Raw genomic sequence first — 25,011 nt, 5'->3', positions numbered from 1 at the left:
TGGGACCCTGTTCACAATGTCTTTCGTTTCTCTGACTTCGAGCTTACTCCTACATTAGAGGAGATAGCTGGATATGCTGGTTTTGACGGAAGTCTAAGAAATCAAAGCTTGATATTCACAAAGGCTCCTTCGGTACATCGATTCTTCGGTCTTCTGAACATCAGCAGTCAAATCAGGAAAAGCAATGTCATCAATGGATGTTGTTCCTTCAACTTTTTGTATTCAAGGTTCGGAAAGTCAGATGGGTTCGAAATTCATGAGAAAGGCCTTACTAATAAGCAAAACAAAGACACTTGGCAGATTCACCGTCGCTTTGCTTTCATGGTGGCTTTTCTAGGAGTTATGGTCTTCCCAAACGAAGAGCGAACAATTGATATTCGCACCGCAAAGGTTGTGCAAATCCTCACCACCAAAGAAAATCACACCCTTATCCCCATCATTCTATCTAATATTTATCGGGCTTTGACTTTATGTAAATCAGGAGCAAAAGTCTTCGAAGGATGCAAAATTTTGTTGCAAATGTGGGTGATTGAACATCTCCAACAACAGCCCAAGATCATACAGTATGGGTCAAACAATGATAATTGCATCGAGAGCTATGAGGAAAGAACAAAAAATTATCAGGCTCCAGAAGGGATAGAAGCATGGGTATCTCGTCTAAAGGCTTTAACGGCAAATCAAATTGAATGGACTCTGGGATGGCCCCCGATGAGGGAAGTAGTACACATGTCAACCTTAAATAGTTGTCTACTACTATTGGGGTTGAGAAGCATTCAGCCGTATGTGCCAGTAAGAGTCCTAAGGCAACTAGAGAGATATCAAATAGTTCCTGATGATGAAGATTTGAGTGTGCAAGTAATCGAATTACACCCAGAAGCCACTATTCCCGAGGCTCTACTTCAGCAGATGTGGAATGGATGTCGATACTTGAAAAGTGATACTCAAGTCCCAGACACTACAAAGGGTGATATAAATCCTGGACATGCAAGGTGGTTTGAAAAACGGTCTCGCGTGGATGATGTATCAGAGCCTGAGCTAAGAAGGCCAACAAAAAGACCCCATGTTCAAAGCTTCAATGATAAAATCCAAGAACGGTTAATCTGGGGAGAAAAGGAAAAAGGGTACAAAGCAACTATCCATGCCCTAAAAGAAAATCTAAGAAGCCTCAGTTTGGAGAAAGATTTGCAAGCACAAGAAGCCGAAGGCGAGAAGAAGAGTCTAGCTTGTGAGAATGAAAGTCTTCATGCTCGATTCCAAAAAATAAAAAGAGTTTCTGAAACGCCAAAGAGGAGCTGGAAGGATCAAAAAACCATCGCCAATCTCTTTGAAAGAATGCAAGATTATGATTCCATTCTTGCAGAAAACGAAAGGGCATTGAGCAAAGCAAAAGAAAGGATCCAACAATAAAATAAAGAAGCCAGATCTAACAAGGAACGCCAAGATAGGCAATCCGAAAAAGACAAGGCACAATTCAAGAAGGAAAAAGACTATTGGATGCAATCAGAAGACCAACTTCGTGCACAACTAGAAGAGGCAAGAAGATGCAACAGAGAACACCAACAAGCAGACCTCGACAGAGAAAGAGCGCAAGCAAGATTAGAGCAGGCCAGACTCCGAGCTCTATTAGAATCAGCTCTAGATCGGGAAAATCGTGTCAGAGATATAGCCACCACTCGTCAGCAGCAATTGCAGAACCAAGACCAACGTCTCCAAGATTTCAGGGCACAAATCCACGACTTGGCAGTCTACACTTCTCAGAGTTACGTAAATTGTCAGGGAATGGACTATGAGAGGTTTACAGAACATGCACCCACTTTTGCTCGTCATCTAGCATTGGAATTGGAAAGGATGTACCGTACGCTGGGAGGTCATCTAGGTCAAGCTCCACATTGAGCAAATAGTCTAATAATATACAACACAAGTGGAACGTGGGGCACGTTGTGAGATGTTAAGAATTGTATCTTTTATTTTGATTTAAGTGTGTGTGTTTCAAACCATTTTCTTAAAATTTTCAAATGTGAGTCCATCTTTGTGTAATGAATAGAAGTGATTGCCTTTAGTCCGAACTACGCAAGGTCTGATTCATGTGGGGGCATGATACGTAGGCAATCTCTAAGATTCGACCACCACGATAAAAGATATATATAATAAATAAAAGTGAATAACAATAAAAATTTCAAGAAAACTGGGACGACACAAGCAGCCGAGCAAATGCATAATAGAAAGGGATTATTTGTCTAGGAGCATTGCATCTCAACGTGCGATTATATATGTGTTAAACTATCAAAACTAACAAGTTTGTTCATTTCCAGAATTCAAGCAGTTAGTTTCTCTAAAGAGTATACTGGCATATTATCACTATCATACAAGATCAAAAGGACCAATACCCGAAAGTATGTCTATCCCAGATGTTGACACAGGTATGGAGCTAGAGGAGATGGATGTCGGGAAAATGAAAGAAGAGATGTTTAAACTCAAACAGCAAATGGCTGAGATGTACCAAGCCTGGTCTACAGGACAGTTACCCCCATCTCACCCAAATAACCCTGCTCCATCAATGACCCAAACTCAGGATAATATCACCACTGAATTATCCCCAAATTTCCCCATTTACCAGCATTACCGAGGCACCACCTCTCATACACCGCAGTCTCCACCTCCAAAACCCCTTCCATATTTTCCTCCACCTATGACTCCTGTTTTCGTAGCACCTCCCCCTGCTACATTCCACAAATCTCCTAGTGAGCCTACATTCCAGGCCCAGGACAACCAATATTACCCCCCGGAGCCCACCCTCAAGGCCTCCAAAATTAATTCAACTGCTCCTCGTTTTGATCTCCCAACTGAAATTGACAAGCCAACCAAAAATGTTGAACAAGAAGAGATGTTCAGGAAGGTCAAAAGTCTAGAACAATCGTTCCGAGACATGCGGGGATTAGGTGGGCAAGTCAGTGTAGCCTACAAGGATTTGTGCTTGTTCCCAAACGTACAATTACCAGTTGGCTTCAAGATGCCCAAATTTGACCTATACAACGGGCACGGCGACCCAGTAGCCCACTTAAGGGGTTTCTGTAGCAAGATGTGAGGAGCTGGGGGAAAGGACGAATTATTGATGGCTTACTTCAGTCAAAGTTTAAGCGGATCAGCTTTGGAGTGGTATACACGCCAGGACCATGGGAGATGGTACACCTGGGATGACCTGGCACATGCATTCGCATACCATTTCCAATACAATCTGGAAATCATCCCAGATCGATTATCTTTGACAAAATTCGAGAAGAAACACAATGAAAGTTTCAGAGAATATGGTTTTCGGTGGAGAGAACAGGCAGCAAGAGTGGATCCTCCTATGAAGGAGAGCGAAATGGTAGACTACTTCCTCCAAGCCTTGGAACCGACTTACTATGCCCACTTGGTTTCAGCGGTTGGGAAATCATTCAACGAAGTAGTGAAGATGGGAGGTATGGTGGAAGAAGGCCTCAAGACAAATAAAATCATGAGCTATTCAGCAATTAAGGCAACTACTCAAGCTATTCAAGGCGGGGTAGGAGGAATCCGAAGAAAAAAGAGGGAGGAAGCAGCAGTAGTTGATTCAGGAATTTGGTCGGGACCCAGAGGTTCACCGCTTTATTATAATCAACAACGACCTCGCCAATCAGCTTACCACCATGATTCATCCCAACACTACTATCACCCTTTAGAGCCTCATTTTTCCATTAACCATGCTCAAGCATACAATCAGCCACCTGTTCACACCAATTGGCGTGCTCCTCTCACACCAAATACTTACCCACGAGCCTATCCCGGACCAGGTTTCAGGCCTAGGCCAGCATTCAGGGGAGAAAGGGAACAGAAAAAGAAAACTTACACTCCATTGGGAGAATCTTACACTAGTCTGTTCCACAGGCTGAGACAGCTAGACATGCTGAGACCAATACAATCCAAGCTACCCAATCCTCCTCCAAAGAATCTGGATTACACCATTAGCTGTGAATATTGCTCCGGTGCACCAGGCCATGATACGGAGAAATGCTGGCATTTGAAAAATTCAATACAAGAGCTGATTGATACTAATAAAATCGAGGTTCAAACCCCCGAAGCCCCAAATATCAATAGAAATCCAATGCCAGCCCATCAAGAGGCTAATATGATAGAAATCATACAAGCTGATGGGGAAACAAAGAAGCCGTCACAAACTGTCATGATGATCAAGTCTCATGAAGCCAAGCCAGATAAGCAGTCAACAGAGGAGAAGCCGGTATCTAAGCAGAACAGAAATGGTGATGGACCATCTATGATAATCGAGGAGGGATCATCGAGCAAAGTTGTCGCAAAACAAGAAAGGCCGAAAGTGATAGTACCAGGGGTTGCTAACAAACCCATTATATTCGTGGAAGGAGCCCGTACAGATCGGGTTATTATTGCACCTGTAATCTAGCTGCCGGTCATCAACAACAAAGCCATCCCATGGAACTATGAACGAGTGACTGTAATGTACAAGGGCAAAGAAATCAAGGAAGAAGTGTGTGAGGTGCAAGGCTTGACACGTTCGGGAAGATGTTTTACTCCCGAAGAGTTGAGAAAAACTAAAAACAATCCAACGCCAACAAAGAGAGCTGTGACGGAAGAAGAGGCGGAGGAGTTTTTAAGAAAAATGAAACTCCATGATTATTCTGTTGTGGATCAATTAAAGAAGACCCCCGCTCAAATTTCATTGTTGTCATTACTGATCCATTCAGAGGAGCACCGTCTGGCTTTGATGAAAATCCTGAATGAGGCTCATGTTCCTGAAAAGATCTCTGTAAATCATTTGGGAAAAATAGCCAACAGAATCTTTGAGACAAACAGAATTACATTTGCTGATGATGAATTACCTGTGGAAGGTACTGAGCACAACAGAGCTTTTTACCTCACCGTGAAATGTGAAAACTCCGTAGTAGCCCGGGTATTGGTTGACAATGGGTCAAGTTCAAACATATGCCCTCTCTCCACTTTAAGCAAATTAAAAATTAAAGAGGAGAGGATCCAGAAGAATAGTATCTGCGTACGAGGGTTTGACGGTGGAAGCAGAGATTCATTTGGCGACATAGTGTTGGAACTAACTATAGGGCCAGTTGAATTCACAATAGAATTCCAAGTGTTGGACATAACTGTTTCTTACAACTTGTTGTTGGGTCGACCATGGATCCATGCTGCTAAAGCAGTCCCGTCAACACTACATCAGGCTGTCAAGTTTGAATGGGATCATCAAGAAATAGTCGTGCATGGAGAAGAAAGTTTAAATGCTCACAGCAGTACCATTGTACCGGTCAAGGGAACAGAAATTGACCAGGGACCATGGGTATACCAAGTGTCAGACACAGTGTCGGTAGAGAAAATTCCAGAGGGAAAATACCTTCCGAATCCAAAGATATCCTCTGCATCAGTCATGGTAGCTTATGAAATGTTAAAGAATGGATTTATACCCGGCAGAGGTCTGGGCTTATCTTTACAAGGAATTATACAACCAGTATCTCTCCCCGAGAACTGGGGAACATTCGGTTTAGGGTTCATACCCACCGCCAATGACGTGATAAGGGCCAGGAAGTTGAAACACCAAGCATGGGTTCTTCCAAAACCAGTACCACATCTGTCAAAGTCTTTTGTCAAGACCGGTGCTAAAAATCGCCCGATAACAACAATTCCTAAATCCCGGGTCAATCCTGAGGAGGAATTAATTGAAAGGTTCGAGAAATTGTTTAGTGATGTGAATATGTTGGAAAGCGGAGAAGGGTGTAGCAACGCAGAAGTTCAATTCGTTGGGCCAGAAACAAAGCTCAATAATTGGAAAGCCACTCCTCTTCCAATTCGAAAGGAGTCTTGGTAGTTTATTTTGATTTTCTTTCAGTTTGTTTGGGTTACTTCAGGGTTGTAATCCCAAAGCTTATCTTACAGTTTGTTTGAAGTGTGCAAAACCTTGTTATCTTTCATCATCCAATAAAAAGCAGTTTTTTTTATCATTCCTGATAGTTTTCTTTTCTTTTTTTCTTTCCTGTACAGTTCCTTTTACGCTGGCTCTAGTGATATGGCATGCATGAGGAATCCTCAGCCCAGTCTTAAAAATCAATCTGGTTCCGAAATATTAATTCAAGAAATATATTGTGATTATGAATCAGAATATGATGAAGATGAGGTTTTTGAAGAGATTAGTAAAGAGTTAATTCACTTTGAGGAAAAAATCAAACCTAACTTGAGTGATACCGAGGACATCAATATAGGGGACACGAATAATGTCCGGGAAACTAAAATAAGTGTCCATCTCGAGCCAAATATCCGAGAGGAGTTAATTAAATCACTCATAGAATTCAAAGATGTTTTTGCATGGTCGTATGACGACATGCCGGGCCTGAGCACTGATTTAGTGGTTCACAAATTACCCACCGATCCAACGGTGCCTCTTGTCAAGCAAAGGCTAAGAAAATTCATGCCCGATATGAGTGTGAGAATTAAGGAAGAAATCACCAAACAATTGGAAGCAAAGGTCATTCGAGTCACTCGATATCCTGTTTGGTTAGCTAATGTCATTCCTGTGTCAAAGAAAGACGGCAAAATTAGAGTATGCGTCGACTATCGCAATCTCAACAAAGCAAGTCCAAAGGATAATTTCCCATTACCCAATATCCATATTTTGATCGACAATTGTGCCAAGCATGATATAGGGTCTTTCGTGGATTGTTATGCCGGGTATCATCAAATTCTAATGGATGAAGAAGATGCAGAAAAGACGGCATTCATCACACCATGGGGAACTTATTGCTACCGGGTAATGCTATTCAGTTTAAAGAATGTCGGAGCAACCTATATGAGAGCAATGACCACAGTGTTTCATGATATGATACACAAGGAGATTGAGGTATACGTGGACGATGTGATCATAAAATCAAAGCATCAGGCCGACCACGTTGGGGATTTGAGGAAGTTCTTCTTAAGACTTCGCAGGTACAACCTCAAGCTTAACCCTGCCAAGTGCGCATTTGGAGTTCCATCTGGAAAGTTGCTGGGATTCATAGTCAGTCGACGAGGCATCGAGCTAGACCCCTCAAAGATCAAAGCCATCCAAGAACTGCCACCTCCAAGAAACAAAACTGAAGTAATGAGTTTGTTGGGGAGGTTAAATTACATCAGCAGGTTTATTGCTCAGCTCACAACAACCTGTGAACCAATTTTCAAATTGTTAAAAAAGGATGATGCGGTCAAATGGACCGATGAGTGTCAAGAAGCGTTCGATAAAATAAAAGGGTACTTGTCGAACCCACCCGTGTTGGTCCCGCCAGAGCTAGGAAGACCTTTGATTCTTTACTTGACGGTTTTGGAAAATTCATTTGGTTGCGTATTGGGGCAACATGACCTCACTGGCAGAAAAGAGCAGGCCATCTACTACCTTAGCAAGAAGTTCACAGCTTATGAGGCTAAGTACACTCATCTGGAAAGGACATGTTGCGCCCTAACATGGGTAGCTCAAAAATTGAAACACTATTTGTCATCCTACACTACATACCTCATTTCTCGGTTGGATCCATTGAAATACATTTTTCAAAATCCTATGCCAACAGGAAGACTTGCAAAGTTGCAGATATTGCTCACAGAGTTTGGCATCATCTATGTAACTCGGACTGCGATGAAAGCCCAAGCACTGGCCGATCATTTGGCCGAAAACCCGGTCGATGAGGAATATGAGCCATTGAAAACTTATTTTCCTGATGAAGAAACAATGCACATCGACGAGGTGGAGCGAATTGAAAAACTTGGCTGGAAACTTTTCTTTGTTGGAGCCGCTAATATGAAAGGAGTCGGGATAGGAGCTGTAATCATTTCTGAAACAGGGCATCACTATCCTGTTACGGCTCAATTACGATTTTATTGCACCAATAATATGGCTAAATATGAAGCTTGCATTTTGGGGTTAAGGCTAGCCGCCGACATGGGTATCCGAGAAATCTTAGTCATGGGAGATTCGGATCTTTTGGTACATCAAATTCAAGGAGAATGGGAAACCCGAGACTTGAAGCTCATACCATACCGACAATGTCTACATGATCTTTGTCAGTGTTTTCAATCAGTGGAATTCCAACATATTCCAAGAATCCATAATGAGGTTGCCGATGCATTGGCTACCCTGGCATCAATGTTGCACCATCCGGACAAAGTTTATGTAGATCCGATACATATTCAAGTCTACGATCAGCACGCTTATTGCAATATGGTTGAAGAAGAATTTGATGGTGAACCATGGTTCCACGACATCAAGGAGTATATCAGGATGAGGATATATCCCGCACAAGCCACAGGAGATCAAAAGAGGACCATTAGGCGATTAGCAAATGGATTCTTCTTAAGCGGAGGAGTTTTGTATGAAAGAACACCAGATCTTGGATTATTAAGATGCATAGATGCCAGACAAGCTACAGCTGTCATGTCTGAAGTACATTCAGGAGTTTGCGGACCCCACATGAGTGGATATGTGTTGGCAAAGAAAATCCTCCGAGCTGGTTACTATTGGCTTACCATGGAGCGAGATTGTATCAGTTTTGTGCGCAAGTGTCATCAATGTCAAATACACGGAGATTTGATTCATTCTCCCCCATCCGAGTTGCACACAATGTCGGCACCATGGCCCTTCGTTGCCTGGGGCATGGATGCGATTGGACAAATTGAGCCGGCAGCATCCAATGGGCACAAGTTCATTCTGGTAGCTATTGCTTATTTTACCAAATGGGTCGAGGCCAAGACATTCAAATCAGTAACCAAGAAAGCTGTGGTCGATTTTTTCCACTCAAATATCATATGTCGATTCGGAATCCCGAAGGTGATCATCACAGATAACAGTGCTAATCTTAACAGCAACTTAATGAAGGAAGTATGTCAACAGTTTAAGATTACACATCGCAACTCTACCCCATATCGACCCAAGGCGAATGGAGCAGTAGAAGCAGCCAACAAAAACATAAAAAAGATACTTCGGAAAATGGTAGAAGGTTCAAAACAATGGCATGAAAAATTACCATTTGCATTATTGGGATACCGCACTACTGTTCGCACTTCAGTAGGAGCAACTCCTTATTTGTTGGTATACGGCACTGAAGCAGTAATTCCTGCAGAAGTTGAGATTCCTTCCCTTCGGATCATTGCCGAAGCAAAGATTGATGATGATGAATGGGTCAAAACCCGTCTAGAATAGTTAAACTTGATTGATGAAAAACGATTGACCGCAGTATGCCATGGTCAATTATATCAAAGAAGAATAGAAAGAGCATACAACAAAAAGGTGCGTCCCCGGAAGTTTGAAGTAGGTCAGCATGTGCTGAAACGTATTCTTCCACATCAGGTTGAAGCAAAAGGCAAATTTGCCCCGAATTGGCAAGGACCATTCATTGTGACCAGAGTATTATCGAATGGTGCACTATGCTTAAAAGATATTGAAGGCAAATGCATAGATATGGCGATCAATTCTGACGCGGTAAAAAGATATTATGCATAACTTTTTGAATGTTTGTATTTAGCATTAGTTCGAAGATTGGAATGACAAAAGCAATTTATTCTGCTATCCAAACACTATACCATTTGTTTCCCTTTTGAGCCATACTTGTTTCTTTCCTACCCTTTCTTGGAATCAATGAAAGTCAAATATGTAAAAAAAAAATCACTATCATTTTGGGAACTACGTTTGACCTGATTCCTCAAAGAGGATACGTAGGCGCTTCGCGGCTCGGTCATAGGGTGCACAATATACATAATGCGCACAAAAAGAAACATCAAGCGACCCCAATCAAGAAACTGGGGCAAGAATTGTATTGGAAATAAGAAAAAGATTCCAAGAGTTGTAATTTTAAACCCATACCAGAACTGTTTAGCTTTTAATACCTTTTCCATTTCTAACCCCATACCAGAAAGACCTTTCGACCAATCTTAGAAAAATGCTGAGTCAAGAAGATGGTTCATAACACTCTGGTACAAACAAGAAAAGAAAGTAAAAATGAGAGAGTCTTATAGGTGAAAACCCACACGGGCACCATAAGGCGACGGAAGTTGAGAGAAAAGTAAAATGAGAGAGTCTTATTGGTGAAAACCTTCGTAGGCACCATAAGGCGAAAAGGAAGTGAAAAAATGAACAAATGAGGAAAGTTTATCGGTGAAAACTCTTTAAGATATTGCAAGTCCAACAGGTCTGTGAAATGAAAAATGAGGTTGGATTATGGAAATTTTGGCGAAAACAAAAATGAGACAATTGAAAGGAGATTGATTAAAAGACTGGGTTGATTAATCCGAAATGCATACCCTGATCATTGGTGCCAGTAACTCCAATCAGATAAGTTTTTATTCTTTCTGCACCAGTCATCCAAACTTGGATTTTTCTTTTCATTCTATAATTGTCGAAATCAGCGTGTTTCGTCACTAATAATCTTACTTTTCTAAAAGCTTTGAGATAAGTTTTATTCCAAACAAATAAGAAGGAATGTCAAGGTATACTACCAAGATTCAAGGTTACATGATACAAAATACGGCCACAAAAGGTGGGAGATAAAAGATATGGGTGTAAGAAAGGTGAAATCAAAAGTGGATCAGCAAAGTCAGAAGGGACATATGATTACAGTTAAAAGGGTTTGAAGGAAAACGTACAGAGGGGAATCCTATAGTCAAGGATCAATTACAAGGACAAAACAGCCTTTTCAACCATTCCAAGGCAATAAAGAGAGACGAAAAGAAGCCTCACCATCGGCAAGAATACCCCAGTTAACCACCCTGCTTTAAACTAACGAAGTTTTCTTTGATTTAAAACAGGGGCAAATACAATATTTGTGTCAGGAAATACCTGGTAAAGAATTAAAGAAGTCAGGCGTCCACCTGGAGAATGAGGATGAGAAAAAGAAGAAGTCAGGCGTCCACCTGGAGAATGAGGATGAGAATTAAAGAAGTCAGGCGTCCACCTGGAGAATGAGGATGAGAATTAAAAAAGTCAGGCGTCCACCTGGAGAATGAGGATGAGAATTAAAGAAGTCAGGCGTCCACCTGGAGAATGAGGATGAGAGAAAAAGAAGAAGTCAGGCGTCCACCTGGAGAATGAGGATGAAGAATTAAAGAAGTCAGGCGTCCACCTGGAGAATGAGGATGAGAATTAAAGAAGTCAGGCGTCCACCTGGAGAATGAGGATGAGAATTAAAGAAGTCAGGCGTCCACCTGGAGAATGAGGATGAGAATTAAAAAAGTCAGGCCGTCCACCTGGAGAATGAGGATGAGAAAAGAAGAAGTCAGGCGTCCACCTGGAGAATGAGGATGAGAATTAAAGAAGTCAGGCGTCCACCTGGAGAATGAGGATGAGAATTAAAGAAGTCAGGCGTCCACCTGGAGAATGAGGATGAAGAAAAAGAAGAAGTCAGGCGTCCACCTGGAGAATGAGGATGAAGAATTGAAGAAGTCAGGCGTCCACCTTGGAGAATGAGGATGAGAATTAAAGAAGTCAGGCGTCCACCTGGAGAATGAGGATGAGAAAAAGAAGAAGTCAGGCGTCCACCTGGAGAATGAGGATGAAGAATTAAAGAAGTCAGGCGTCCACCTGGAGAATGAGGATGAGAAAAGAAGAAGTCAGGCGTCCACCTGGAGAATGAGGATGAGAAAAGAAGAAGTCAGGCGTCCACCTGGAGAATGAGGATGAAGAATTAAAGAAGTCAGGCGTCCACCTGAAGAATGAGGATGAGAAAAAGAAGAAGTCAGGCATCCACCCGGAGAATGAGGATAAGAATAGAAGAAGTCAGGCGTCCACCTGGAGAATGAGGACAAAGAATAGAAGAATGTCAGGCGTCCACCTGGAGAACGAGGATGAAGAAGTTAAAAGAAGTCAGGCATCCACCTGGAGAATGAGGATGAAGAAAGAAAAGAAGCAGTCAGACACCCACCTGGAGAACGAGGGAATACAATTGAAGTGTTGAAATCAAAAGCCCGCTCATATGATAAAGGAGCACATTTAGAATCAATAAAGCAGAGGAGTCCAACAAAATCCCCAGCAAGAAACAACAAGAGTTCCAAAAGAAAATACGGGACACAATGAAAAGGAATACGGAATAAGCCAAATGCCCAAGAGTCACCAAGATATCAAGACAACAAGAAACGCAAGGGCATGATCTAGATAAGATTTTTATAATTCCTGTACCATAATCTAGTTTAGTTTTTTGTATTACCTTTGAAGTAAGGTGTAATAAGGAGGTCAGCAAGCAGTAAAAACAGCACGAAGCAGCAGTAACATCACAGTCCCATGGTAGTCCCAGCTACCCAAAACTTCCCGAACTACATTGACCTGATTCCTTTATAGCCAAGGATATGTAGGAAACCTTTGAAGCAGAGGTTCGGTCAAATCTTTCAAAAAATGCTTCCCACGGAGTATTTGAACGGGCAAAAATCGCTCGTATCCGCTCACTTTATCTTTGCACGAAAACTCTTCGAGTTTCCGCGCAAAGAGGGGCAGCTGTGAGCACGTGATTTTTGCCTTACGAAAACTACTCCAAAATAAATCAAAAAATAAAATAAATTTCTTTTACTGTGTAATTCTTGAATTTACGTGGTGTTAAATATTTATGTTTTATGTCCGTAAATATTTACTTTGTCATAATAAAATAAAAAATAAAATAAAATACAGGTTGCATGCATATAGGATTTAATTATGCATTTAAAAAATAAATAATAAATCACAAAAATATGTGTCTGTTCTAGTTTTAATATTTCACTGTGTGATTAATGTTTTGTCTATGTATTAATAGGAAATTTATCTTTGTAAGGGTAATTTTGTTTTTATTATTTTAATTAGGAATTTAATTAGGAAATTAAAAGAAGTAGAAATTAAGAGGGTAAAACGTTTCTGGGCCAAAAATCTTAAACAAAAAAAATCAGGCCCAAACAATTTTAAATCCTCCACAGCCCAATCCAAACAAGCATGTCCGGTCCAATTCAGATACGTCAAACGACGACGTTTCATCATCCTTCATCAAGGGCCGTTGGATCAAATCCAACCAACGGATGAGATTTCATCACCCTAACCCATAATCCTTACCCGACCCAATGCCCTGGTTCAACCCGTCCCCTAACTTAAACCAAACGACATCGTTTGGTTAAGTGAATAGATCTTAGCCGTCCATCCTGCCTAATCCAACGGACAATGTCAATCCACCCCTCCCCTATATAAGGTCCAAACCCTTACCCCGGCCCCCCTAGCCAAATACCCCCCTCCTTCCCTGTTCATCATCCCTACCGAAACTCACCCCTAACCCTAGCCGCCTTAGGATCCCACCGCCTGAAACCCGGCGGCATCAATGCCGCCGGTCACCAAAATAACACCCCAGAACCCCCTGAACACCCTCTATCCGAATATGTTAGCCTCTTGGCTCGAATCTTCCTGAAGGTTCTCGAATCTTCATTTGAAGATTCGAGCCAAGCTCAGATCTAAACCAAACAACTCCTAGTTAACACCATAGCACCCCCTAGCATGCCTCATTATGGATCTGAAGTTTGTTTGGCTCGAATCATTTCCAAGTTTCTCGAATCTTCTTTTGAAGATTCGGACCAAACAAGAACAAACTCAGATCTGTTCTAAACTGACACCAAATGACCCTTAGGTTACCCTCACCCGTGTGTTGTATTGGGTCCCCCTCGAATCTGACCGGAAATGGTTAAGTCCCAAATCAAATCTTCAAGAACCCTAGAAATACCAAGCTTTTGGATTCTGTCCAGATTGAATAAAGATTGAGGTTTAATCGACCTTAGTCGAAGTATTTTCAGTGGAAAATACTTCGACTAAGGTCTGTTTGATTTCAAGCAAAATCCGAAGCCAAGTTGAGTTCAAGTCTGATTAAAATTCAGAGGTACTTCTCGAATCTGTTTGTGTATTCTGTATGTATTTTCGTAACTTGTTAATTTTTCATATTTTTTTTGTTTTTATTAATTCTGTCATCTTTGTCTCATGCCCGTCTATATGATTAAAATGTGAAACTGTTTCTGTTGATTGTGATTGTTTACAATGTGTGTAATCGACTCGATTAAGTTCGTCGATTAGTTATATTACGAATTTTCATTTCTGAAAATGCTGATTTGAAACAGTCTGTTTCTTTTTGTTTTAGATTGATTATGGACAAATGTTGTAAATAGTCAACTGATTAATACTAGTCAATTAAATCATGTTTGTTAGCAAATCAGTAAATTCAAATGTACAATGTGTATATATTGTTTTCTGAACAGGGCATTGTTAGTATATAGACAATGCTCCTGTGTATGTTTGATCTTGATTCAATGTTTAAGTCCAGTCTGAATTATTATAATGATTTCAGTGATATGTTGTTATGTTGTTAGTTTTGAATTCAGTGTGATTTTACAAGTGTTGATTAAATGTAATTGTGTTAGAAAGTTACATCCTTAGTAAGATTCAGTCCAAAACTTTAGGATTGGTTATAACTTCTTAAACAGATTTTAAAATCTGTATTGTTAGATTCTGAATTTAAGGCAGTAAGAACTGTAATTACAGTAGGATTTTCAAGGGTATTTCTGGGATAGAAACAGTAGGGTAATGTGATAATAGTAGTGGGTTGAAAGTGGAAAGTTAATGACTATTATTTAGTGTGATAATGGGAAACAAAGGGTAATGGGCTGTTGAAAATCAGGAAAAAGATCACTTAATGGGACTTAAAGTAGTAAAAGCGGTAGTAAAATCATGCAATAAAAACGTATTTAGTAAAATCAAGATAATTAAGCCAATAATAAAAACAGTTAAGCGACCGTGCTAGAACCACGGAATTCGGAAATGCCTAACACCTTCTTCCGGATTAACAGAATTCCTTACTCAGGATTTCTGGTTCGCAGAATAATAAACAGAGTCATATTCTCCTCGATTCAGGGATTAAAATTGGTGACTTGGGACGCCTTAAAATTCCCAGGTGGCGACTCTAAAATAATTAAATAAATCCCGTTTCGACTGTCCTTCAATTGGAGAAAACTCCCCAATGCGCCCCGCGGGCGCGGTGAAAAGGAGGTGCGACAAACATCATCCTGGAAAGACCATGGTTGCACGAGATGAAAGTTGTGCCATCGACATATCACCAATTGTTGAAATTCCCAACTCCCGAGGGAATTAAACAAATAAGAGGTGACAAACCGTCGGTGAGGGAGATGAATGCAATTTTGATTACCAGTAGAAAAGGGAAAGAGCACACAACATAGCAATTACAGGAACCGGCAGCCACTCCCGAGCCAAGCAAGGTCAGCCAGAATAAAGAGGCACAAAAATTTTATCAAGTGCAAAGGTATTTCCAGGAACTAGAAAAGACGGATGCACCAAGTCCACAACGGAAGAGCTTGAGCAAGTCGCATTATTCGAAGATTTCCTGGAAAGGAAATTCCACTTGGGGACGGTAATGTACCTCGAGCTAAGGTCCAAATTTATTGAATTTCTTAAATTTAACATCGATTGTTTTGCGTGGTCACACGCGGACATGATAGGTACCCTACCGAAAGTGGCTGTACACAAGCTGAGCTTGGATCCCAGCATCCCTCCTATAAGACAGAAAAATAGCTAATTGTCGAGGCCAGAAATAGGTTCGTCAAAGAAGATGTAACTCGCCTACTTGATATCGGTTCAATCTGAGAGGTAAAGTATTTGAACTGGATAGCTAACATAGTAGTAGTTCCAAAGAAGAATAGTAAATTTTGCATGTGCGTAGACTATAAAGACTTGAATTAGACGTGCCCAAAGGACTCGTTCCCATTGCCAAACATTGATCAAATGTTCGATGCGATGGTCGAGCATAAGATAATGAGTTTCTTCGATGCTTACTCTAGGTACAACCAACTTAAGATGACCCCGGAGGACCAGGAAAAAACTTCATTCATAACGAACTTCAGCATATATTGCTATAATACGATGCCCTTAGGGCTAAAGAACACCTGAGCCACTTATCAGCTGTCATGTCCCCAAATCACAAGTGTCATGATGGAGCCTATCATGATACTTGGCAAGCCGAAAACTCATAATTTCCAGCATTTTTAATTCAAAAATATACTGAAATAGGTTAAGTAAATAGAAATCTCATAAAAACTAGATGAAACACCACAACTCAATACACAATTTCCCAAAATATCCGAGTGTCACGGAGTATTTGAGCATCTATACAATAACACGGTCTGATAAATAAAACACTGACTAGGAAGGTACAAGAGTGTAAACAAAACTAAAAGATACAGGAGTAGAGTCAAGGTCTGCGGATGCCAAGGCAGCTACCTCGATAACCTTTGACTGATAAAACTCCAGAAATAAGCGATCATCGTGTCCGGAAATACCTGGATCTGCAAACGAAGTACAGGGTATAGCGTGAGTACAACCAACTCAATAAGTAATAAGTCTAACCTTTGGACTGAAAGCAGTGACGAGCTCGAATAATACAGTCCAAATACAGAATTTAACAATACGGAAATTGACAGGAAATATGACAATAATATCTCAGAGAAACTCATACACTTTAGATTTTCAAAGGAAGTGTAGGCATGCTTTCAGGTTTAACAGTTAAACTCAATACAAAATAAAATATGCCAAGTCCGAATGATAGGAGGAATATGACATCTCTATATCCGCAATGCAATATGCATGTCGTATGCTATGCAACACAATGAAAGCCTCGTGTGCTCACACTCTCAAAGTACTCAACCTGACTATCTCAATTCTCACTCATCATACTCAATCAATCAGCACTGTACGATATTCATTGCGGTGTACATCCTGATCCCATCATGAATCAATAGTGATTGTGCTCACTGTAGATGTGCAGACTCCAGAGGGGCGAATCCTGCCCAAGTGCTAATAAAACTTGTTATGGTGCGTATCCCGATCCCATTGTGAATCAATAATACTTGCTGCGGTGTGCAATCCGATCCTATCATAAGTCATTAGTACCTGTTGCGGCGTGGATCCCCATCCCCATCAATACCACTCATAAACAGGCCCTCGACCTCACTCGGTCATCAATCTCTTCAGTCTCTCATTTACAACACTCATGCCAAGCAGCCTAAATCAATGATATATGATGTTACAACATATGATAATAAAGACGGAGGTATGATATGTAATGATGAATGTGACTGAGTACATAACTACAATTAAGCAAATAACTCAACATCATAGAACGACGAATGTGGGTCACAATAGCACCATCACATTGCCTAAACATGATTTCTAAATTATATCACAACTCAAATGCTCTAACACATAGAGTACATTAATAATATTCAAAAAAGATAACTACACAGTTCCACGGAATCGACTGAATTACAATTACTATGGTGCACGCCCACACGCCCGTCATTTATCATCCGCGTTACCTCAATAAATCAATCACCTAGCATGTAATTTCGATGATTCATACCCTCAGAACCAAGTTTAGAAGTGTTACTTACCTCAAACAGCGTAAATCTCTACTCCAACAAGCCCTTGCCTCGCGAATCGCTCTTCGAATGCCTCGAATCTAGCCATAAATAATTCGATACAATCAACTCAAGCTATAGGAATCAATTCCATATGAAAATTCCAAGTTATTAATCAAAAGTCAAAAGGTCAACTCAAAAATTCAACCCCGAGCCCATGTCTCGGAATCCAAACTATACCAAATTTACCAAATTCCGGCACCAAATTGTCACTCAAATCCCGAAATTTAACTCTCCAATCTCTAGCCCAAAACTCCCAAACATCCACCATAAAAACACACAAACTAGGTGAAAAATTTAATGGGGAAACAATATTATTGTATAAAAATGATCACAAGTGACTTACCTCCAGATACCCCTCAAAATCCCTCTCAAAACTCGCCTTAATCCGAGTTTGCAAATTTCAAAAATGCTAAAAACTTCGGAACCTTATGTTTATATTCTGCCCGGTGCTCTTCGCACCTGCGACTAACTTAACTGCATCTGCGGTGTCGCGGAAGCGACAAATCCTCCGCCTATGTGGTCCTCCTGGCGACCTTCTGAGCTCGCACCAACGGATAAGGTTTCGCACCTGCGGAGAGAGTTTGCTGCCACAGGCCTACTTTGCACCTGCGCTCCCTTCATCTCATCTGCGCTCTCATAGGTGTGGAAATTCCCTCACACCTACGCAACTCCCCCAGCTTGCCCAAAACTACTTCTACGATGCCCTTCATGCACCTACGGCCTTGCACCTTGGTCACATCCACATCACACCTCAATAGAGATATGAAATGGTCGTATGCAATAATAAATACCCAATTAGGAGTCAGGGTCGTATCCACTGAGAGTTATGATGAGAGTTGGGGGTATACATATATATAAAGTAAGCAAATGGGTTATCTACATTGCACTTCCACAACAAGGTTTTGTTTTTTATTTCTACTGTTACTCTAATGTATGCAATCTAAAGAAAATAGATTTTAGATAAATGTTTTTGAGGTTTTTCCAATTGGATTAAAGGCCTAGGGTTGTTACTATAACCTAGGTGTTTGCCTAATGGGATAAAGATATTAATGCTTGTTTTATTGATTGGGGTGTATTATAGCTCACAACTCTACATTACCCACTCAATACCTCTTAGTTAGAGAGTGGTTTGGAATTTAGCTTTCTCAAGACCAAATGGGTATCAACCAAAATAGTTGATAAAAGCTCAAGTCGGGTTATTACTATCTCTAGGTTGAACCCTTTAATTGGGTTAACCATTCTCTCAATTGACCCAATTCCTTGTTAGCTAAGTTATCCTAGACTAGGTCCTTCTTTCTCAAGTAGAGACTAAGTCAAATAGGCATGAATCAATGTTTGCAACCATTAATTCTACAATTGAAGCATGAACTAAGCTAAATAATTAACACTCAATCATAAACAAGCACTAAATTAATCACCCATAAGGTTTACACACTAGGGTTGGTCCACAACTCACAAACCTAGTAGAAGTCTAGCTACTCATAAAGAAATTATAGAAAATAGAGAAGAAAAGCTAATTAAACTCATAATGGAAGATTAAAATAATGAAATCTAATGTTGAAACACCAAAATAATGTAAATCTTCCTAAAGTAGTAAAGAAAAACTGCCACAGCTAGGGGTGCTTATCGGGCGGATAATTACACTTAACGGTTCAGCTTAACGGTTATCGGATTATAAATATAGTAATCCTCTAGCCATCCAATAAGATAATGGGCGGTATCGGATTAACAATTATCGGGCGGTTATCGGGCGGCTTATCGGCTAAACCAAATAAAAATATTTTGAACAATCATTCAATCAATACCAATACTACACATACTGTCATGCATATATTAACCAACATATATACCTTTCGTCCTTATATTCTCACACCTTCACTTTACAGTTTACACACCCCAAATACATGCGAAATACATAACACATGCACATTCTGGGCATATTCTCAATTACCTATACATCCCATTTCATCAATACCAAGACTACACATATTGTTATACACATATTAACCAAATTTATAAAACCAGAAAAACACATTAGTTCAATAATCAATTGAGAATTAGGAAATAAAAATTAGGGATTTAGCCATTTAGGGTTTCAATAGTACTTTATATACATAGGGGTAAAAGTATAAATATAAAATTCTTAATGGGTTAAGAGTTTACGCAATAAGAAAATTGAGTAATCCATCCCAAAACCGTTAAGCCGTTAATTATAAAATCTCAATCCGTTCCCCATCCATTACCCCGATAATCCGATACCAATAAGCCAATAAGCCATCGGTTCGGTTCGGTAACGGTTTCAGTTCGGTTTTGAACAACCCTAGCCACAAAAACTTCAGATGTTCAAACTTAACCTAATTGTGTGAAACTCATCTATTTATACAGAGCAAAAAATCGCTGACAAAAATGCCCTTCGGGAGGTTCTGCGGCCGCACAATTCCATGTACAATCTGCAGATTTCTTTAGCTGGCAAGACAAAGAGTTCTGCGGCCCCATATTTCTAAATTGTGGTCGCCGGGCAATCTTTTGCGATCCGCACATTTCTGGACTGTGGCCGCGAGGTAAATTTTTATGGTCTGCAAATTTCTGGACTGCGGCCGCAAGGCAATATTCTACGGCCGCACAATTCTTGTACGGTCCGCACTTCACAAGGGCTTCGGGACTTGGTCTTTTAGCATACTCAATGAACTTTGCATCTGTGTCAGTAAAAACCCAGTTGTGCGGCCGCATAATTCATGTGCAGATCGCATATTTGTAAAAGTCTTGTTAGAATTTCCTTCTTATCTTGCGACCGCAGATGGAATTCTACGGTCCGCTATTTTTTCTACGGCCGTAGAATTCCTTCTGCGGATCGCACATTTGTGCTTCTGCGCCCTTTATTGCCTTGTACTTCGGATCACTCCTTTTTGAGTTAGATTTCATCTCAGGAGACCAAGTTTCCAGCACTCTTGCAATTTGCACAATTTCATTAGTTTTGGGAACACAATTCGACATTTTTAGACTAAGACAAGAGCTAAAAGGTGTTAGTAAGAATTCAAAATACCCACTTATCACACTTGCGACCATGACCTTCGCATGTGCGATCACACTAGTCCAAGTCTGCCCAGCCATGCTTTAAGTTCCAAATTCGATACGTTTACCATCTGAAATCCATCTGAAGCCCCCGTGACCTCAACCAATTATACCAACAAGTCCTAAAATACAATACAAACTTAGTCAAGACCTCAAATCACATCAAACAACATCAAAAACACGAATCGCGCCTCAATTCAAGCCTAATGAAAGCTAGGACAATTTTTACAATCGATGCCAAAACCTATCAAATCAACTCCAATTGACCTCAAATTTTGCAAATCAACTACAGGCCTCCAAATCACTATTCGGACACACTCCTAAGTCTAAAACCACCCTACAGAGCTATCGGGATGATCTAAACTTCATTCTAAAGTCTTTTACACACAAGTCAACATCTGGTCAACCATTTCAACTTTAGCTTCCAGCCTTGGAACTAGCCAAATGGGCCATCGAAATGAGTGAATTTGACATAAAATATAAACCTAGAACTACGATTAAGTCACAAGTTAGGCCGACTCTGTGGTTGATTTTAGTTCGGGATTGCTACCTTGGGCTACTAAAGAAGTAGTGATGACGTCAGAAACGACATTAGAAGTTTGGACCTTATTTATAGACGGAGCCTCCAACATAAAAAGGTCTGGGCTCGGCATAGTATTAACCACACCTTCGGGAGAAACCCTAAGGTGGACCATAAGAACGATTTCGCTCACTAACAATGAAACGGAGTATGAAGCTTTGATTGCAGGAATTGAATTGGCCGAGGGACTAGTTTCTGCGGTCATAGAAATCAAATGTGACTCCCAGCTGGTAAAACTCTTTGACTAAGTGTTCATTGGCATCCACGCAGTCATCTAAGAAGTGCTCCCAGCCCACTCTCGTTCTGAACTGTCTATGCACGTCAAGGTTGTGGGGTAAAAGATCTATATCAATGAAACTCCGCTCCGGTATCAATTTTCTCACCGGCCACCACTCCCTAAATTTGTGGTACACCACCTGGCTCACGAACCTATCCTCCCAAACTTTGGGTTTTCTAGTTCGGGCATTGCCCCCAACCTGAGGCTCACCCCCCTCAAATACCTCCTCATCCCCATGCATCTCCTCCTCACCTCCGTCTGCATTCTCCCGGGATAATGAAGCTGTGGGAGAGGTGGAGTACTCACCACTGTCGGCTGCTGAGCCCTCAGACGACTCAGTAGGAACATGCTCTGGTGCTTGGGCAGTGGGTGATGGTGGAAGAGTGTCATCTGTCAATCTGAAACTTGAGTAGAAATGTGTTAGTATTGAGTCTGAAGAGATATCTTGGGAGGGCAAATACTCACTCCCCGACTGATCACAGGCTCTATCAGCTGCCTTAATTGCCTTTCTCATCTTCTTTATTTTTTGACGAGCCTGGGGAGTGAGCTTAACCAATCTTTGCTTCCCTCCCCGGGAAGAATCACCTCTGCCGGGTTGTTTGGAGCCTTTTCCTCTTTGTTTAACCATTATCTGCAAACACAATCATCTCACATTGTTAGTATCAATAGAGCAGTGAGCAACATTTATGCAGAAAGAATTGCAGACAGAATTGAAAAGTTGCAGCCAGGTTGCAGAAATAGCCCAGTGCGGGCCATATAAAATGGAGTGCGGCTGCATAGGGACCACCGCGGACCACACAATAATAACCGTGGTCCGCACAGGGATGGGGTTCAAACTACCCTTCCTCTGAATCTGACTAGTGCAGCCCACACAAAGTGGTACCGCGGCCGCACTGGGCCAGTGCGAACTGTACAATATGTAGTGCGGCTGCACTGACCAAGAGTAATCTTTCTGAAGTTTGTCAATGCGGTCTGCACAAAGTGGTATTGTGATCGCACTAGGTCACCGCGGACCGCACAAAAGTGACCGCGATCCCCACAGGGTGCCCAGTAGTGGCACTGAGTTAGGGTTCTTAGATTTTGCGTTTAAGTTAAACTTATGCTAATTTATGTCCCTACATATTTACCCAATCCATAAAACTCATTAAGTCCTCATAAATCAGCATTACAACCAATCTAACCCAGCTAGCGAACTAATTATGGGAGGAACAAGAATTATAAGCTAAGAAAAATTGAAAATAAAATGAAATTGACAGAATTGAAACAAGAAAATGGAAAATTATATTAACAGTTGTTAGATGAAGTGAGGACTGATCGATGTAAGTAGTTAATTACAAGAATACAGGAAGATGAACAGTGCTCTATGCTTTTGAGAGTTAAAATTGCGAAAAGGATAAAAGGGGGTCCCCAAGGTCTATTTATAGAAAATCCCCTAGGGCCCAGTCTCACTTACCAGTGCGGACTGCACAAAATGGACCGCGGTCCGCACTGGGCTATTATGATCAAACTTGGCCCAGTATCCTACTGCGGTCCGCACAAAATAGACCGCGACCGCAGTGGTCCACCGCGGACCGCACAAAGTGTAGTCTGGCCGCAGTGGAAAACTTCAGAGAGGTATCATTTTGGCCTTCACCAGTGCGGACTGCACAAAGTGTAGTGTGGCCTCATTGGCAACTTCAGAGACTGAACATTTTCTTCATTATGTCTTGCACTACATCAACACAATCCCTGCAACATCTCACAACCAGGTAGCCCAAAAATCAATCCTATACTACAAAGAAAATCAAAGAAAACAAGAAGAAAAACACATGGGTTGCCTCCCAAAAAGTGTCTGATTTAACGTCGCAGCACGACGCATGTTACCACCACATCACTTGAGATGAAGGAGCGCCACCACGTGGCTGTCATAAAACTTTCCAAGATAATGCTTGACCCGATGCCCATTAACTCTGAGGACTTCACCATTTTTGTTTTTCAAATCAAGAGCACCAAAAGGGGTCACAAACACAACTTCAAACAGTCCACTTCATTTGGATTTGAGCTTTCCCGAAAACAGACATAATCGGGAGTTGAACAAGAGAACCAAATCACCTACGTTGAACTCCTTTCCACAAACATATTTGTCATGAAGGTACTTCATCTTGTCCTTATACAAGGATGAACTGGAGTAGGCATGGAATCTAAATTCATCGAGTTCATTGAGTTGTTCAACATAAAGATTAGCTGCAACATGCTATTCAAGATTCAACTTCCTCAAACCCCACATGGCCTTGTCCTCTAACTCAACCGGAAGATGTCATGCTTTCCCAAGCACCAACCGATATAGAGACATCCCAATCGGATTTTTGTAAGTCGTCCAATAAGCCCATAGAGCGTCATCTAACTTCTTTGACCAATCGGTCCTATTTGCATTGGCCGTCTTTGACAAGATACTTTTGATTTCTCTGTTGGAGACTTCCACTTGACCACTAGATTGAGGATGATAATGGGTCGAAACCTTATGATTGACACCGTACTTGGAAAACAATGTGTCGAAAGCTTTATTGCAAAAGTGAGACCCCCTATCACTAATAATCGCACGAGGAGTGCCAAATCTTCAAAAATGCTCTTTTTAAGAAATGCAACAACACTCCGGGATTCATTATTAGGCAAAGCCACGGCTTCAACCCATTTTGAGACATAGTCAACCGCCACGAGAATGTAAGTATTCCCACAAGAGCTAACAAAAGGACCCATGAAATCGATGCCCCAAACATCAAAGATATCCATTTCAAGAATGGTATTGAGAGGCATCTCATACCTTTTTGAAATTCCACCCGCTCTTTGGCAATCGTCACACCTCTTCACAAAATCACCCGTATCTTTGAACAAGGTGGGCCAATAGAATCCACAACTAAGAACTTTTGAGGCGGTCCTCACCCCACCATGATGGCCACCATAGGGTGAAGAATGGAAAGCCTCTAAGATACTCAATTGTTCTTCCTCCGGGACACATCTACGAATCACACCATCCGTACAAATTTTGAATAAGTATGGCTCATCCCAATAGAAATCCAAACTATCCCGCTTGAGCTTCTTCCTTTGGTTAGAAAAGAGTTCACACGGGATTACTCCAGTCACAAGGTAATTGGCAACATCGACAAACCATGACATATCATTCATTGACACCGCAAGGAGTTGCTCGTCGGAAAATGAATCATTGATCTCAAGGCCATCACAAGGCCTCCCCTCCTCCTCCAAACGGGACAAGTGGTCCGCCACTTGGTTCTCACTACCTTTCCGGTCCATAATTTCTAGATCAAACTCTTGAAGTAGTAACACCCATCGCATCAATCTTGCCTTGGAGTCTTTCTTTGTCATCAAGTACCTAAGAGCGGCATGATCGGTGTGCACTATGACCTTGGCCCCCATAAGATACGACATAAACTTTTCCATTGCAAATACTATAGCCAACAACTCTTTCTCGGTGATTGTATAGTTCCTTTGAGCCTCATTCATGGTCTTGCTTGCGTAGTACACCAAATGAAACATCTTGTTAACGCTTTGACCCAAAATATCCCCAACCGCAACGTCACTTGCATCACACATGAGC

The sequence above is a fragment of the Nicotiana tabacum genome, chromosome 10 (genome assembly GCF_000715075.1).
Source record: "Nicotiana tabacum cultivar K326 chromosome 10, ASM71507v2, whole genome shotgun sequence".
Taxonomy (NCBI): domain Eukaryota; kingdom Viridiplantae; phylum Streptophyta; class Magnoliopsida; order Solanales; family Solanaceae; genus Nicotiana; species Nicotiana tabacum.
Note: the sequence above shows the minus strand (reverse complement) of the source record.